The sequence below is a fragment of the Limulus polyphemus genome, unplaced genomic scaffold, assembly GCF_000517525.1.
Source record: "Limulus polyphemus unplaced genomic scaffold, Limulus_polyphemus-2.1.2 Scaffold22, whole genome shotgun sequence".
NCBI lineage: Eukaryota > Metazoa > Arthropoda > Merostomata > Xiphosura > Limulidae > Limulus > Limulus polyphemus.
In genome coordinates, this window is record NW_013665632.1 from 855,468 (window position 1) to 869,417 (window position 13,950).

The 13,950-nt window shown below is 32.2% G+C and overlaps 1 protein-coding gene across 1 annotated transcript in view; it reads right to left on the minus strand.

The window, feature by feature from the left end:
• LOC106458351 (diacylglycerol kinase 1-like) overlaps positions 1 to 13,950 on the minus strand; it is a 346,054-nt gene that overhangs the window by 285,166 nt on the left and 46,938 nt on the right. The window contains exon 2 of the mRNA XM_022384755.1: positions 5,558 to 5,609. The gene's annotated coding sequence lies outside the window, so the exon portion shown is untranslated. The remainder of the gene's footprint in view (positions 1 to 5,557; positions 5,610 to 13,950) is intronic.

Consider the following 13,950-nt stretch of genomic DNA (forward strand, 5'->3'; position numbering starts at 1 on the left):
CTATAAGTAAAATTTTCAACCAACATACAACAGCAACAACTTAAAGAGAAACTCTGGTGAAAAATGAATGAAATACGTTTTCATTAACTACTTCAACTCTTAATAGATTTTACATTTAATTGTTTTGATATTTTAATCGCTTAAAGACCCCCCCCCCCAACTGTAATACTTTTAAGACAAAAAACTACAAAAATATTTCATTTTCTAGACTTTACACACTAGTGTGATGTAGGGTAGTTTTGAATGAGTTCTGACTGCAGTACTACAATGAAATGACCTAAACAATTTACTTTTTCTGATTCTTATTAAAACCTTTTCAGGTTATCTTATTCAAAACAGTGTTCTATAAACAAGCTAGCTACTCCTCATTTTGCGTTTATTAAGTGGTTCTTCTCCAACAAAGTGCCTCGAATCGAGAAGTCCAAGGTTCGAGACATGATTTCACTGGGTACGCTTTGCATTTCCAGCTTTAGGCGCATAATAAAAGCGATAGTCAAGCACGAATACGATATAAAGGGCCGAGCATTACGTCAGAGGGTGCTGCTGACTGGCTGCTATCCTTCTGATCAGTCATTCAAAATTAGGAACGGCTTTATGTGAACGTGGGTTTTCTGATCTGGTAGTTTAGCCCACGTGCGCATAAGGTTCAATTTTCTATTCCCAAACTTCGTTTTGCTCCATTTACTTTCTTCCCATAATATGTTCACTTACAGAAATAGCGCTGAAAAGAGGGTTTACAAAAATAGATCACCAAAATGATTAGCAGTTTATCCTGGGATGGAAATGAACACATCACATATTAACAGTATAGTACAGCTAAAACATTAACTAAATAGCTAGTGTTCTAAATCATCTGTTGCTTTGAAGGTCCATTCTATAGACATTTATACTGTTCGGCTACAAATATAGGAATACCATTTTTAACTTGTTATCTGTCCTACTACAAATATCGAAATACCACTTTTAACTTATTATCTGTCCTACTACAAATATCGAGATACCATTTTAACTTGCTATCTGTCCTACTACAAATATCGAGATACCACTTTTAACTTGTTATCTGTCCCACTACAAATACCGAGATACCACTTTTAACTTGTTATCTGTCCCACTACAAATATCGAGATACCACTTTTAACTTGTTATCTATCCTACTACAAATATCGAGATACCACTTTTAACTTATTATCTGTCCCACTATAAATATCGAGTTACCACTTTTAACTTGTTATCTGTCCTACCACAAATATCGAGATACCACTTTTAACTTGTTATCTGTCCTACCACAAATATCGAGATACCACTTTTAACTTGTTATCTGTCCCACTACAAATGCAGAGATACCACTTTTAACTTGTTATCTGTCCTACCACAAATATCGAGACACCACTTTTAACTAGTTATCTGTCCCACTACAAATACCGAGATACCACTTTTAACTTGTTATCTGTCCCACTACAAATATAGGAATACCATTTTTAACTTGTTATCTATCCTACCACAAATATAGGAATACCACTTTTAACTTGTTATCTATCCTACCATAAATATCTAGATACCACTTTTAACTTGTTATCTATCCTACCATAAATATCTAGATACCACTTTTAACTTGTTATCTATCCTACCACAAATATCTAGATACCACTTTTAACTTGTTATCTATCCCACCACAAATATCTAGATACCACTTTTAACTTGTTATCTATCCTACCACAAGTATCTAGATACCACTTTTAACTTGTTATCTATCCTACCACAAATATCTAGATACCACTTTTAACTTGTTATCTATCCTACCATAAATATCTAGATACCACTTTTAACTTGTTATCTATCCTACCACAAATATCTAGATACCACTTTTAACTTGTTATCTATTCTACTACAAATATCGAGATACCACTTTTAACTTGTTATCTATTCTACTACAAATATCGAGATACCACTTTTAACTTGTTATCTATTCTACCACAAATATCTAGATACCACTTTTAACTTGTTATCTATCCTACCACAAATATCTAGATACCACTTTTAACTTGTTATCTATTCTACTACAAATATCGAGATACCACTTTTAACTTGTTATCTATTCTACCACAAATATCGAGATACCACTTTTAACTTGTTATCTGTCCTACCACAAATATCGAGATACAACTTATAACTTGTTATCTGTCCTATCCAGCATGTAGAACGTCTCATGTTGGATAAAAGTGGTGTCAGGACATGAAAATGTTTCGCATGTTAGGAATGAGAAAAGTACTAAAATCGTTACTTCCAGTTTAGCCACATGTGAACGGACACCACACGGAATGTTTGAGCAGCTTTTCTACGTTAATATGGTTTGTTTCTTTGTTTTCTAAGCGGTATGTCTGCGGACTTGCAATGCTAGAAACCGGGTTTCGATATCCTTAGTGGACAGAGCACAGATAGCCCATTATGTAGCCTTGTGCTTAATTTCAAATAAAACCGGGTTTCGATATCCTTAGTGGACAGAGCACAGATAGTCCATTATGTAGCCTTGTGCTTAGCTTCAAATAAACAAAACATTATATTTGGTATAAAAAAATTGTAAAGTAAAATAGTATATTATAATTCAATAAAATACAAATAATTTTTCAGTTGCAGTTTTAATAATTCATGACCAAAAACAAAACTAAATCATGCGCTTATGAAATTATGGAGGAAGCATTTTCTTTAACGTTCCAAATCCTGCTTAAGTTGAATGTTACGGTTGTTTTAATGTCATCGTACCTATTTTATTGGCGAATGGCAATAATGGCAGAAGCGTTTTCTTAATCTACCACAAAAGCCAGCATAATAGTGCATAAAGTGTCGTTTTTTGGAGACTTTCGGTTTTAGTCTCGATGATAATTTATTCAAGTATTTTGACTTGATGAATGCTAATAAAGAATGAATAATATTATAAATGGCAGGGTGAATAGATTGTGACTTAGATGTTAGCAAAATGAAATATAATTACCTAAGTTACAAAGATTTATATCTTGTTTATAATTCTAAGCAGTAAAATTTGCATACAAATAATGAAGTCAAATCCTCTACTGTATCTGTTTTATCTTTAAGCCAGTCTATACCAATGACATCTGAAGACTTACGAGATATAAATATGCCAACACATATTATTTGTTTAAATGTTGTTTGCCTTTTATAATGTTTGAAGCTAACTATAGAACCTTTTCACAAACGCATGAAATCTAAGTAGATGCGAAATATAATTATTTTGCTGCAGTAACAAGATTTATTTATTTTTATTCATTTTTATTAAGCATAATGATACAAGTAATAATAAGACATACAAGTAAGCCGCAAATAATAACATGGTTTAGCACTTTCCAAGTTTCTGTGTTTCACGGACTTTAACAAAATGGTTGAGTACAATATTTAAATTAACAAAGAATAATAAGAATCTGTATATGCATTTCAAAAACTGTAGCAGGGTTTGATATGATCAGGTACATTTTTATTTGTCCAAATGATAAAAATTGAAAAATGTACAAAAAAGGATTTAACACAAGCACGTAAATATGATACTCTTGTTCACAGCAAAAAAAAATACCAAAATATTTGTCGATGATCCAGATAATATTTTGAAAAATTAGATCTTTTAAATACCAAGCTTTAACACAAGCACATAAATATGATACTCTAGTTCACAGCAAAAAAATACCAAAATATTTGTCGATGATCCAGATAATATTTTGAAAAATTAGATCTTTTAAATACCAAGCTTTAACACAAGCACATAAATATGATACTCTAGTTCACAGCAAAAAAATACCAAAATATTTGTCGATGATCCAGATAATATTTTGAAAAATTAGATCTTTTAAATACCAAGCTTTAACACAAGCACATAAATACGGTACTCTAGTTCACAGCAATATATATATATATATGTTTGTCAATGACCCAGATAATATATTAAAAAGCTAAACAATATAACTCTTGTTTTTTGGAGTCATCAGTATAGTAATTACATTAATATTGCCAATTTGGCTCAAATTATTATAGTATTATGAGTTAGAAAAAGTTGAAAATGCACATTTTATTATAATTAGAATATATCTCTGGAACTGCGGCATTTCTGTTGCATAATCCAAGAAAAGTAAAAAAAAAAACAAGGTTACAAAACTTGTTTCCACAGGTCGCGCGACACTAATGCGCCACCTAGCACCAGAGGATACTTATGTTTATACCGTATTATTTTATAGTGACTTTGCAAATAGAATTATCGTCTTTGTTCTTGACACAAAAATTATGCCTTTTGTCACAATTATCTCCTCCTACTTCTTTCTCTCTCCTTTTCCCAAGAGTTATCATATTTTCATTCGTAGAAATAATCAGATTTCAATTGTCATATTTTAGTTACGAGGTTTTAGTTGCAGACGATTGCATTCGAAGGTTCCCTTGACATATGGCGGTATTACTCGTACCTTCTGTGATACTAATCCAGTTCATAAAATAAATCAACGTATTGAAACTGAAAGTTCTGACCAATTACAAAAAAAAATGGACGAAAGAACCAAGCACGTGGAATTAGAAACACAGTTCCTAATATAATTGATATGGATTTTAATACTCTATTAATTGTTGTTGTTTGTTTATAATCAGTGTTAATGAAAGAAGCTACAGCGGTTTACTATTCACCCAAAAACTCTATTAAATAAAATAATATTAATTGAATGTACCATATATTGTGTTTAAGGCTTACCAAACGTGTGTTTTAAGTCTTCTTTGACTCTCCCCTATGTTCAAATTGTTAAATAATATTTTAGGCAAATAAAAAAAAATAACAATTCTGTTTGTTCTGCGGGATTCAGAGCTATTGAAACCATATAGGCTCAACAGCAGTTGACGAATCATCTGGTTCTCTACGTATTGCTTTGACGGTATTTCATTGGTCGAGAGCTTGATGCGTTTGCAATTCCGGCTACAGCACCAGTCGCTATAGCAACGAGTTGAAATTTTACACCACGACAATTGTTTTTTTGAAGGCTTTGTTTTCATATGAATATATGTGTTTTTGAAAAGAAGATTACTTTTCCTAGCATGACTGTAAGAACATGAAACGCTATATATATATCACTATACTAACAAGAAACATCTTGAAATTGTTTCGTTGGTCTATAAAACGCATAAGATGAAACTGGAAAAAGTTGCCCAAGTGATCTTCCATTTTATAGCGTTAATGATATATTTACATAGGCTTGTCGAAATCCAAATGGTGGTTTCATATTAACGTGATTTGCCTAAATGTCGTCATTTACGATGTAAAACACTGAGTTTTGTAAAGTACTTTTAGATTGCTTGGTTCTTTGAATATGTTCTATGTCATACTTATGAGTTGTTTTGAAAGTCTACGGCATAGATATCTCCATGTACGTATATCATACTAATTAGTTTCGTACAATTCCAAAGGATACTAAAGAACAAATTTCTGAATATAAAAAATATACAATTTCACAATATACTAAACTTTGCATTTTAAATCTTTAGTTTGATTTACATGCACAAGGAAACGTAAGCTTACCTTTTCTTGAACAAACGTCATAGACACCTAAAGACTTGGTTGTTTACCAAACCTTCGTAAAAAAAAAAAAAAAAAAAAAAAAAAAAAGATTAGGAAAACATGTCTTCGTGCAATCACGTTTTGAAGAAAAACTACATTACGTAATAAAAATTAGAATTCACCAGAGTGCAGCACTATGCAAGCTATGCAAAAGCATTTACTGTCTTGTCAATTTCAATAATACCACGTGAAACTGAAATAATATGCTAATATATTTAATACATCAAAGTAACCTCGACTTCTGCGAGAGCGTGAACGATACGATTGATTTTTGTGTTTTCAACTGAATCTTCTTTTTTAAGTGTGCAGTATATTTTAATCATAATAAATGGGTAATTAATAATTCAAATAAAATTTCTTGGTGAAATTGCTCGTTTATCAGTGTTGTTTTATTAGCCTCACCACAACATTTTAAAATTATTGATTTCTTAATTCCAAGATGTTGTCATATAAGACCATTATATAATCGATAATAAATAAATTGGCTTGTTTTTGTGAAATCACAAAAAAATCGTATCATTAAATTTGACAGGAAACCAGAATCCCGCCTGCACGTGGTATTTCCCGCGATCTTATCGTTGTCTAAAGATAAACATGGCTCGAACGCATGATCCCTTGGCGAATAAAATCCTTCTAGATGACGTGTTACTATTTTTAGACATGCGAACAAAAAGAACCGGGGCTTTAGCTGGTTTCTATGGCAACCACCGATTGCTGCAGCCCGCACGACGCGTAGCTAAGGTATCCCCAGAAATAAGAAAGTAAACCTGTCAGACAGTTATCAATTAATCACTGCACCCCTGGGCAAAGCTATAATAATCATAATGAAACAGCAAATGCTGGAAGGGACCTCTTCCTACAAATATTTGCTTTCCTAAATGCTCAGATCACCCTATCTTCAGATGTATCTACCGATGTTATTGCCGAGAGCATGACGTTTGACCTTTACATTTAGTGTGCAAGTGCAATTGCTGAAAATCTGCCTTTCTCACTTATCGTAGCTTATTCGTAAATCCGAAAGCACAAAACCCATTCCGAGTCCTAAAGCATTACTTTTACAAATATATAATTGATCAATCTATTTATGCAGTTAGTTTTACTACTAACCCATCTATATTTGCTATGTTCACTTTCTTAGACGACATACAGAAAGAAAACCTTATTGTATCATTGCAGGTAGCCAGTTAACAAATATGTTCGACTTATACGCTTTTACTTTTGTTACTTGTGCGTGATATTGATGTTCTATTACTCCGACTCTGGTGATATAAATTTAAGTATTTCATTTTTGACATTATACATGTCTGTTTTTGTATATCTTGTATAAAAGTACACAAACACTCCAAGTCGGTTACGTCATTGTGTATGTTATACTGATGTTTGCCACATGAGTCTAGATGTTTTATTCGTTCACTTTAATGAATATTTCATCAACAACTGCTGGCTCTAAGTAAAGAACTACGCAATTTGCTTGAAGATAAAGTCGTTTGGGTGTAGAAAAAGAAAAGAAAATGGCTTTTCGTGTTCTTCATGACTGTTGAGAAAATGAGCTCTTTTATTAAGTTGAGTCCTTTTTAGAGCGGAGCAGACATAAGAGTAAAGCTATTGCTATTTTTTGTTCCTTTGGGGTTGTGGTAGTCAGCGCTGAAAAAGAAATCTCTAACATGATATAGCTTTCAATTGACTTACTTTTACCCCTATTACTTTTGTACAAGAATGACTCGAAGCAAACAACTCCTAACTAGTGTAAAACAAATGAGTCATGAAACAAATAATTTTGGATTTAATTCTCCACGATATAAGAACAAAAACAATTTGACATCTTTCTAATAAAATAATCAATAATAACGAGGATGTGTGTTAATGAAGATTGAACATATCTTGAACGAAAAAAATGAATTGAAAAAAAGTCTAAATAATGCTGTTTGACACATCATTTTATAAACACAGACAAGTGTAAAAATTGTCAGATACGTGTCTTAAACGCTGTGATATCTACCGTAAGGCTGAGCTAATTATGTGATATTTTAGAAGATTAAAAACATATCTGTGCAAAACCTTAAAAATAGCTTTCTTTAGAGCAGCACATAGAATCTTAAGAAACCACTTCTTCCTATGAGGAAATTCATTGGACAAAAGGATATAATACTGGAAACTGAGATACTTAAAATGTTAACTAATAATAATTTTTGGAACTTACTTATTTTTCTGAGGTTCTGTAAACAATAGCTACAAATCACAATTAAACGAGAATTACGTTGGAAAAAAAACGCTTTTTACGTGTTTACAGTCAAACTAATTCTACAAAAATTGTATATGTTAGTATGACATTAATTTAAGGAAAGCTATCAAACTTAAATATATAGTAAAATCTTCCGTCAAATGCACTCGCCTATTCTGGAGATTTGTTGATAAAAAATAAGATTCATATTAAAGTATTTCACACCGTATTCACACAAATTGTATAAACTAAAACGTAACTGCAAAGAATTAGGCATTTCATGAGGTTTATTCGGCCTCTATATTTTCAAACCAGTATGAAAATGCTTCCAAAGACGACTCAGATGGCTTTTTATATGAGGAAATTGGATGATTTCAAAAATAAATTTTGTGAAGATCTCCAATCTTTAACGTACAGCATGGTTTAATGTTGCTAATATCTTATTAGTTCATGCAATAAGATCAAATGTACACTATAATTATCACAAGATGGCTTTTTAAAGCAGTGTATAAAAAGAAAATGACTGACATAAAGAATCATTGTCTTCCTGTTCTCATCCAAATACGTTGCATTTTTCCACACTTGGAATACTTGTGTTCATTACAGTAAGGGCTGTTTCATTATTTAGCACTGTTTGAAAGTATATTGTTTCATCAACAAGAGCACATTATGCTATAGTTTATCCCAATCAATTTACAAAACAATACTTTGCGTAGGTATTAATTGTAAATTTACTTTAAAAGGTGGATTTTTTCCTATTAATTTCCAGAAATGTAAACATCAGTGCACCAACCAGGTATAAAGTCTCATTAACAGATGATGTGTAGGTTTCTTCAGGTTCACTGAAAAATTATAAAAATAAATACTTTAAGACTAAAGATGTGATGGTTTTTCTTATCCACCCTCTTCTTTTTCTCCGGAGTTTCAAGAATTTTACATGCCACACAGGATATTACAGATCCTTCTCAGTTATATTTAAAGTTTTAATTAGATATGTATACCTCTCTTAAGTCTGTGTTCCAAGCTACAGACTTTAAACACCATACCTATGACTACAAGTGAAGAAATTTTTCGTTTTTAGCATATGAAACTGCTACATTTTATAATACAGTTTCCTTAATTCTACATATGTAGGAAATATAACTTATATTTAAACACAACTTACTGTTTCATGTGCTTAAGCCTAAAATGGATGTCACCCAAAGATGATATTTAACCTTTTAACTTATTACTCGATGTCACAGGGTTTTGTTAGTACACTTAATTCTGTTATAACACTTAGTCCTCTTTAGCCTAAAGTGGTGTATAATAGAAACTATCATTCTTATTCGCATACTGGGGTTTATGAATGTCAGTATAATTTTATTAATTTAGTTACTATGTCTATGTTTGAAATTATCAGTTCTCATTATATGAGTGAAATAATCATTCTTATTATAGTAGCTTGGTCTATGATAGAAAGTATCAGTTCTCATTATATTTAAATAATCATTCTTATTACAATAGCTTGGTCTGTAATAGAAAGTATCAGTTCTCACTATCTTACGGCCTGGCATGGTCTGGTGGGTTCGAATTCGTTCACAAAATATTCTCGCCCTTTCAGCCTTGGGGGCTTTATAATGTGACGGTCAATCCTATTATTTGTTGGTAAAGAGTATCCCAAGAGTTAGCTGGTGAGTGGTGTTAACTAGCTGTCTTCCTTCTAGTTTAACAGGTAGCGCAGGTAGCTCTCGTGCAGGTTTGTGTGAAATTCAACGAACGGTCAAACAATCTTACTGCCGTGTTAAGTTTATGACAGAAACTATGTATTCCCACACTTAGCTCCATTTCAAACTATCTTTTTTCCTTCTAAATATGTGTTCATAAATTTGCATGTTTTGCTACCAAGGATTCGCATTTTCAGTTTACATTTTTATGATTATTTGGATGAATTAACGATCAGGTCAAGACTAGTCACTTTGTTTTTGTTCACATAAAAAAAAACAAACTGGTAAAAACATTACTAAACATGTTTGAAACCTCTATGAAAGATAATTTGCACATTTTGGAAATGATGAAATGATAATTCATGATTCCAGAAATGTGCTCAGCTTCATCACAATAGTTTATTTTATATATTTATTTATTTTGAGAGTATGGGATGATGAAGTGTTTCATTTCAAAGCCATAACCTTCTTTCAGAAGACGAGAGATTATTCCGGAGCAAGCAGCTGTAAGAGTTTTCCGCCCTGTATGTTGGTGTCTTTTGGCTCAACGTCTTTGCATAATTTTGCTATATGGATATTTCTCTTCAGAAAGAATGGTCATATGCCCTTTCAGCCACTTATTGTGATTTGGAAACATTTAACAAGTTGATCAGCGCGATTTGCTCTTTTTTTTTTCTTTTACAGGGCTGAAGTCTGTCTGTAACATGACTGTATTTCTAGAACCATCCCGACATTCTCAGGGAATAAATTAGCTAATTTACATGCATTCGATAACTTCTCTCTCATGTATATTAATAATACTACTGGTATATGATTATATGATTAGTCTATATAATATGATTATATATATGTAGATAGTCTGCTGCTATACGTAGAGAGATTATGAGCAAGCCCCTCAATATGTAATCAAAAAATACAATTGTATTTGGATTTTCAGTAAAACATCAACAAGATCTTCAAATAGCGATTTTAGACATATTATTACACAACAACGACACCTTTCACCCCGATAATTTTACGCCAGTAAAGTTTAGAAAAAAGTAATTATCATCTAGTTAAAAAAATTAAAAACCTGTAAAATATTTTACGCAAACACCTAGAGAGTATCAAGAAGTTCTTGTCAAGAACATCCTCCGTGCTGGTATATTCAGTAGCATCATGTATGATTAGGCCAATAAATTGAACATCCCCAAGTTCGTATTATTTTTTAATGATGCATTGTGCCAATGAGCAAGTGCTGTATTTACATAAATAGATTAGAACTTGTCCATATATTAAGTTATGTGCTGTAAGATATGAATGAAGATTTTTTAGGTTTACGAACAGAATACAAACTTTGGAAGCATTAGGTTTTTGTCAGTATTCATTTCCTTCTTGTTATCGAACTTACGTTGGACTTAACACGTGACTAGCTCTCGTGAATACATAAAGATGAAGGCGAGAACAAACTCTGGCATATTATATCAGACCTTAATAAAGTGTGCCGTGGTTATTCATTCTAGCAATTTCAACATTTTAACTCAGAACAATGATAAAAGTAGTCTTATATGAAGCGTAACTTGCTGCTCAAAATCGAAACTTGTACAAAGTACATTACATCGAGCCCACTAATGGCACAACGATATGTCTGCGGACTTATACCGCTAGAAACCGATTTTTCGATACTCGGGGTAGGCAGCAGCACAGATATCCCATTGTGTAGCTCTGTGCTTAACTACAAATAAAATAAAACATTATATCAAAACAATTTTGAATATACAAAATCAGCAAACCACATGACAACCACGGTAACAAAAAGTCGTGGTGGAACGTTTTGCATCAGAGCTACATTTCCACATGATTTGTTGTGGTGCCACCCAAAATTGATCGCTTTTGGGAAGGGTATGTAACAGCGATTTACAATGCAAAATATTCATACGCCAAGATCATAAAGATGTGTTCAGATCAGGGATTTAGAAGTTCCGAGACGAGGATATCCGTTGTACCGGATGGCATTGGAATACAAAGGAATATGGATCAACTTGGGAGAGGGACCATCAAGAAGTAGACTTGAGACAACTCGTTTGAAATAGCTACATGGTTCATCTGAAAGAAAGAAAAGATAATTGTTTGCATATAAATTGGTCATTAGTCATGACCTGTTGGTTAGGGCACTGCCGATCGGGTTTGAATCCTGTCACCAAAAATGTTTGCTGTTTCAGCCTTCGGGGGTGTTATAATGTGACGGTCAATCCCATTATTTGTTGTTCAAATGTTAGCTAAAGAGTTGTTGGTGAGTGGTGTTGACTAACTGTCTTCTTTTAATTTATAATCTCAAAATTAGGGAAGCCTAACGCAGACAGCCCTCGAGTAGCTTTACGCGAAATTCAACAAAAACAAACAAAAGTATATTTTTGCACATTACTGTATTCAATTATTTTTGGAGATAAAATGTATGTATTTTGTGTCATTCTCTTACATGATTTATTCACTACATATATAACGAATTTGTTGTTATATATTTATTTTAATGTCAACGTTTGTTTGGAGAGTAGGAATCAACAATATATCTATATACGTAAACGTTTAAATATAGCTCAGTATTGTTATGTAATCTGAATTTTCTAGAAAACCTTTCCACGAATATAAATACAACCAACGCGACGCACTAAGAGTAGAGTATCTATTATTAGTTTGTTATAATCAGTGTGCTGTAAACTTTGGAATCTATAACTGTGATTGTTATAACGCTTATCAATCAGAAAACTTTAGATATTTGACCAGGAGCATTTACAGAATTCGAACATTACAACTCATTTAACTTTAGTGGATTCTCATCGGACATTAGTATTTTTACGAAAACATTACCTAACGTCACCGGTGGAAAAAACCGGCGTGGGGTCAGTGAAGGACAAAGCTAGCTGGCTTCCCGTGAAGCGAATCGTACCTACATCAACTCGTAATCAACTCGCTCATCGTGAACCCTCGATAAGATATCAAGAAAGTTCGAAACTAGAAATAAGACTTTATATTGTTTGTAAGTTCGTGAAACTTTTGTTTATAAATCATCGTTCGTAATAACTATTTGTAATAATTGTTATTGTAAATTGTACTGTTGTGTATATATATTAAAACGCATTTGTGTTAAAAACGAAGACGATGGATATCAATCTTGTTGGCAAATATCGTAAATTGACTAATATATCGGCATATATAATCCAAAGTACAATTGAACTACTAAATTTAAATTATCAGTTAACTCGGCTTCGTATTATTCAAAATTATAATAAGTAACAGATATTAAATCTGGAAACTTCTGTAGCTTAGCAACATTGTCACAAAAATGTTGCAAATAATGTGCCGAGTAGAAGAAACAAGACCTTCAAGTATTTGTAATTTCTGGGGTTAGGAGTTTTTAATACAGGATATTTATTATTCAAAACAACATTTCTCCAGAAAATTAAGGTAGTCGTTTTTTCGTCCCACTATTAAGTAGACATAAAAGAAAGTGTTTAAAGACCCATTAAGATGTTGTTGTTTGTAATTAAGCACAAAGCTACACAATGGGCTATCTGTGCTCTGTCCACCACGGATATCAAAACCCGGATTCTAGCGTTGTAAGTCCGCAGACATACCGCTGTGTCACTGGGGGCTACCCATTAAGAAAATTAAAAACAAAGAACAATAGCGTTTTTAGAGGAAGTATACATTATCGTTACATTGTATGTTTTAAACAATAAAAGCTCTAATTAGGTATCAACTTTCAATAAATTGTAAACCAAAAGAACACCAATTCTCTCGACATCCTTAAAATGTTATCTCCTAGCTTATCATATTTGTTATACAAATATTTAAACATAACATACGAGATCGTAAGTTCAAATTGTTTGGATTAACTAGATGAATTACGTTTTCAATTTATCAAAATCAGTTTTTTTTACAGAAATTACTAAGTCTTGATGATTTAGCCTCATTTGTTTTTGCTGACTTTATAGTGTGTAATAAACTAAACTATTTTGAATTGATCACTACAAAAAACAATATATTTTTGCGTTATGTCAATAGCACCCTAAAAAAACATCACAGTGTTTACTGAGCGTTAATATTTGTATGCCATTTATTTGTGATAACCATTTTATCAAATATTTTGTTGTTGTTTTCAACGGCGTTGCAAAGCTTTTATGTAAATCTCGCAGATTAGTGTGAAACCAATATCTCTCTGATTTAAACAAATTAAAAATTAAATCATAATTAAGGGTTTTTGTTCCTTGTATAATAAATATTTTCATTCTACACGACATGCCATAAAAACACTTGCATAATAAATATTTTCATTCTACACGACACACCATAAAAACACTTGCATAATAAATATTTTCATTCTACACGACACACCATAAAAAAACACTTGCATAATAAATATTTTCATTCTACACGACACACCATAA